Source organism: Physella acuta, unplaced genomic scaffold (assembly GCF_028476545.2).
Source record: "Physella acuta isolate Inbredline_101_S28 unplaced genomic scaffold, ASM2847654v3 ptg000878l, whole genome shotgun sequence".
Lineage (NCBI taxonomy): Eukaryota > Metazoa > Mollusca > Gastropoda > Physidae > Physella > Physella acuta.
In genome coordinates this window covers 404,344-410,207 of record NW_026732395.1, presented here as the reverse complement: position 1 = coordinate 410,207, position 5,864 = coordinate 404,344, and the positions used below count along the sequence as shown (strand labels likewise).

At 36.2% G+C, this 5,864-nt stretch overlaps 1 long non-coding RNA gene across 1 annotated transcript; it reads right to left on the bottom strand.

The window, feature by feature from the left end:
* Positions 1-884: 884 nt before the first annotated feature.
* On the bottom strand, positions 885-2,834 carry LOC131952579 (uncharacterized). Its single transcript, XR_009388547.1, has 3 exons — positions 2,781-2,834; positions 1,486-1,575; positions 885-1,129 (listed from the first exon to the last, which is right to left on the bottom strand). It is a non-coding gene; the product is annotated as an uncharacterized LOC131952579 (long non-coding RNA).
* Positions 2,835-5,864: the final 3,030 nt, after the last annotated feature.

The window sequence follows — 5,864 nt, the reverse complement described above, 5'->3', positions numbered from 1 at the left end:
TGCTGTGCGCCTCCATGTCTCTCTTGGCATTCCCTGTTTTCTTTTTCCTTGAGGCGTCTAGTATAGCGCCATTTCTATGATATCATCTGGATTCATCCAACGTGCCCAATCCAGTGCCATCTTTATCGATTATATTGGAGACGGTTTCCATCTCCGGTTCTTTTTGTAATATATCATTAGAGAAAGGTTTAGGCCAGTGTATGCCTTTTCTCCTTTACAGGCACATAGTTCGGAAAGAACCCAGTCATCAGCTGTTTACGGATATTACTTTCCAACAATAGCTGCAATACAGTAGGGCGCTAAGGATATTACTTTTGTAAATTCTGCATTTGCCTTGGAGACTTTCTTCGACGGCCATGTATTTGCATGGCCGCCACTGCTTATTGCTTTGTGCTTAGTTTCTGTAGTGAGTTTTGTTTTTACGAAAACAAGGTTGCTGGCCTTATGTTTAACCCCCCAGCCTGGAGGACCAGGGTGATAGCTTTTGTCTGACCCCTACCCACGCTGATCTTCTCAGCTTGGTTGAACCTGCAAGGTGTTTACAATCCCGCTGGTATAGTTCTGGGGTGGGGGGTCATGCCAAGAGATTCACTCCCGCTTGTTCAGTTCTGGGGGGGGGGGTGTCATGCCAGGAGTTTACACTCCCACTGGTATAGTTCTGGGGGGGGGGTCATGCCAGTAGTTTACACTCCCACTGGAATAGCTGTGGGGGTCTTCAGGGTAAACAAGCTGTCAAGCCAAGACATCGCTCTAGCACCAGACGGCAGTGATATCTAAATAGTAGGTTGTAATAGGTTTTTTTTTTATATTTAAGTGAATAGCATAAACTTTTTAATAGATTTATAAACTGTATTTGTAAAATAAAAATAAACAACTTTTGAGAAAGCTAATCGTTTGTTTATTAGACTGTAAGTTCGAAACTTTCAACTCAGCATTGATGACTTTAGGAAACGTGTGTAGATTTTCATGTGTTTAAGAAAACATGTGTGAATTTTCATGTGTTTAAGAAAGGTTATGTGTAGATTTTCATGTGGTCTCAACACATCTGTGAACAGCTCATGTAGCCCCATAGAGTACAGTAGCACTCGACACAGTCCTGTGGGCTCACTGTTTCTGATTGCTTCAACACCTGCAGTGGATATCAAACATTACAAATGCATCAGGTAAAACTGCATGTTTAATTTCTAAAAAAAAAACAATTATTTTTTGTATATTTAAAAAAGCTAATTTAAGTAGGCTTATTGAAAAAATATGTTTACTTTAGGAAATTTGTCATCAGGGTATGTACTTTTTTAAAATGTAGGCTCATATTTCTTAGTAAGCTAATAAATTTCATTCAGTTTTGTTTTTAAATTTAATGTTAATTGTATCAAGTATATGTGCACGTTTTTAAAAAAATACCATATATGGTTTTTTGTTTTGACAAAATATGGGAACAGACTAAAATACAAAATGGATTAAAAAGGTGTAGAATTAATGACGTACACGGCCATTCCAGTTACACGTTACTTCTGCCATGGCCGTAGCTAAACAGTAGGCTGAGAGTAGCAGAATTACTAGGAGAAACTTCATGCTCTGCAACAAACAAGGTATTTATATTGTTATGGCATTGTATTCAAATGTTTCATTTAGTAAGTTTTTGTTTTGTTTTTTGTTTTTGGTTTTTTTTTGTTGGGAATATTTTAAAAATACAAACTAGGTATTTATACGTTATGGCATTATATTCAAATCATATCATTCAATGTAATTTTATTTGTTGGGAATAATTTTAAAATAACAAGAGAGTATTTATATTTTTACTGCATTGTATTCAAATCATATTCTTTGGTGTAACTTTTTTTGTTTTTGGGAATATTTTCAATTTATATTTGTCTACATTCAGGCTTACGCCAGCGTATAAGTCTTGCGTTTTCCATTTCATAGTAAATAAAATTCAGAATTTATTTAATTTTTTTTGTGTTAATTTTTACTATTGTAATGTCAGATTTCGAAACAAATAAAATATATTGAAATTCATCCGGAGCAGGCAATATGATAAATCAAAAGAACCTGACACGTTTTAGCTATATACAACTTTTTAATTGATTGTGAAATTTCTTTATCAGAATATTTCTGGAATTACCTTTTAATTAGTTACGCTTTCGGACCAGACGAACCATCCGGTATATGAAGTAGAGTTCACCTTTACAGTGCTGTTCACATATGAAGGGATAGCAGTCAGCAAAATGCCCTACCGAGTATACTTTCACTAGCGTAAGTTAAGCAAATATCTTTGCTGAGTTAACGCTGGGACGTTTAACGGACTAAAATCATGGATCCGAACCCGATACTTCCTGGCTAGCAGTCGTTCACACTACCACCCAACAACGAAGTCGCGCGAGTTATTATTTGCGACTTAAAACATTGTGGCTTTAAAAAGTACATAAATAAAGCGGGAGTAATCTCCCCTAAACTTTCTCTCGAATATTCTTATATAAAACTACGGTTCATGACAACTCGGGATATAGGCATGATTTTAATCCATTTTTAATTACTTAAACTTTTAAAAATAGAATAGAATCTCATAGAAAAAACAATTGCGCACCAAGTGAACAGCAATGTGTGTATAATAGTACGGAATATTATTACTTTATCAATTACAATATGTCCTCTAGAGGACCTACTCCGTATATGAGAATCTAAAAACGTAAGCAACAACAACAAAAAAAGGTAAACTAAATACCAAAATCAGGTTTTAACTACAACAGAAAATAATAATATAAGCACATGCTATTACTCACGGACGTTCTAACGTATTCACTGCCAATGCCACCTCGACACGTCAGATATCTGTAGAATCATCACGAAAGGTGAGATCTTTTATTCACAATTGAATGCTAATTTTTTGTTTCATCTGCCGGATTAATCATCGGTACCATCACCTGCCGCCTCTAAACAGCTGTTATGTAAATACTCTTAGGAATGTAGACAGTAGACATTATACTTTAGCGGCCTATTCAGCTCATTTCACTTAACAAAGTTGCGGTAGGGATTAAATTATTTAATTAAAAAGTTAGAAAATATAAAGTGCAATATGTTTTAACGTTTTTTTTATAAAATATACATAACAACATATGAATGCATTTATTTGAATTTCCATTAGACATCGCTTCCCTAGAACAGACTGTTCTAACTCTATTTTTCAAACGTATTCACTACAATGCTTACATATTTGGTTTTCTTAATATTTCTATACGAGCCGGCCCGCGGCATAACATACGCCGCTATTTAGTTGTTGTTTTTTCTACTTTTCAGTAATTCATAATTTGTGAATTCGACGGTACCAATGCTGCCACTGAAAATATTTCTTTAAAACACTATAAGTAGCACGTTAAGGACCATAACCCCCCCTACATTTAAAATCGTTTCAAACTAAATTATCTGCCCCTAATAGTCGTCACTAAACCCGGCTCTGCTTGTAAACATTTAGAGTGAACACAGCTAACTAAGACCATGTAGGGGTGGGGATGGTAGGGAGAGCGTTTACAGCTTGTTTTCTAGCGTCTCCCAGAAGAGAATTATATATATAGATTAAGGACTTGGTGAAATTAAATTGTTTTGTAATAAGGGTAAGAGATATGGCCCTTCAAATTTTCGTCTTGGTGCCTTGGTAGATTTAGAACACAACTGTGTATACACCTCGAAAACAATATTGGAGTTAGAACAGTCTGGTTCTTAGGAGAAGATATCTTTACATTCGGATATATGGCTAAACCAATGTTTATTTCTGAACTAAAAACTATACTGAATTAACAATATTCTTTCGTGTTCTTGTTCATTAATATTAATAAATGTACACAATTATTGAGGTATTTATTATTTAAAGATGAAAATGGCTAATGTATCATATTTGATGAAACTTTCTAATGTATTATATCTTCATTAATATCGTATAGGTTTGATTTTTGTATCGCGTAAACAGATCATGCGTGTTTTTCTTAATCTGCGGATCCCAGTGAGAATTTTTAATTAGCCACGAGGTAACGACATTTATGTAATCACGTGACGATGTAGGTCAATCCGTGTTATTTAAAAAAAAGATTAAACTATGTTATTGATTAAAACTGCCGTGTTAAAGTGCATGTCAAATTTAAAAGTTAAAACTTAATTAAAACTGCAGTCGTCGCAATTAATTGAGTCACCTTGCTGGTGATACCTACAGCTGCCGACCTATACGATGAACGGCGAAGAAAAAAAATCTAAAGAATCCTCTTTAAACCTAGCAATTCATTGGACAGATGAAGTAGAGTTCCTGGTTCGTTACCTAGGCATATGAAGGGAAGGGGTCAGTACTTTTCCCAGCCGCCATTACTTTACGTTCTGCTGACTTGAACCCCGATTGGAACTCTACCGCCTATGCCAGGCCGTCCCATCTGTGCGACGAAGCTTAGCGGACTATTGAGGTAAAACCGAACACTTTTGTAGTTTGCTATGTTTACACATACAGACACACACACAGACACAGACACACACAAACAGACACACACACACGAGTTAACACACGCAGGCACGCACACACACACACATACGCACACACACACACACACGCTCGCACGCCCAAACACACACGCGCACACACACACACACACAAAGGCACACGCACACTCACACACACACTTACACACACACACGCGCATAAACTCACACGAACGTTTAGGCGCATATAATCATCCTTTGTAGTTCGTGTCCAAGACACACGGGACTCATGAAGTAGAGTTCGTCTGTTTCAATTAGCTCGGCACATGGTATGGTTTCCATCTTGCCTAGGCGACTTTTTTCCTTAACGTGAGTCAGGTACTAATCAGAGCTGAGTACACTCAGTCTTGAACTAGAGACTTTTGATTTTGGAGTCGCGAACTCTTCCATTCGACCACACCGTTCCACGTAGACCTATATATCAAACTCAATCATTCATTCTAATTATCTTTTTATTTACACTATATATTATGGGAAGGCATGGCTTAGCAATAGAGCACTAGACTGCTAAACCGAAAGTCTCGTGTTCGAATCCGGGTTCAAGTCAGTAGAACACCCCTTACTCAATCCAACTCTGATGGGTACCTAACTCATATTAGGGAAAGTAAAGGCAGCTGGGCATAGTGCTGACCACATTATCCCGTCATAAGCCGAGGTCACAGAAAAAAAGTAGCTCTACTTCACTTGCTCCATGATCCGTTAGGTTCGATAAAGGGAAATTTATATATTTCTATTCATGTAATAAAGGAGCACACGAATATGAAAATACTTCTAAGCCAGCAGTATCGCATAATTATCGCATAACCTAGGAAAGGGTTCCTAAAACTACAAAATCAAACAGCTTTGTATCCACTTGTAACATTAATTTAGTTAACAAACAACGTGAAAAAGCTTGTACTATTCCAACGCGTCAGCGTCAACTAATTATCGTGAGCTAAATGATGCTTGCGGTGAATTAACATAAATTCTTCTTTACCTTCATTTCATCCACCAATTGTTTAACAGTATCTACTCACCGTTTCTTTGTGTACGGTTTTGGATGTATTTGGTTTGTTTTCTTTTAATGCCGTAATTAAATATGTGAGAATACAATCCTACTTTGTCAAAATTCAGAAATGTAAATAGTGTTTAATCGCTAAATAGTTGATCTGGTTATTAAAATTGTACCGGGGAATGTAAAGGCAGTTCGTATTGAATGAGATTTGTTATTTCTAAAATTGTCTTATAATATGTTATATAATACAGATATTAGCATTATAAAAGATAAATATAACGTGTATGAGAGATCATTAAAAAATGGTTTGTAGGAGCTAAAAAAAGTAGTTGTAGTACAGTCCATGCAAGACTAC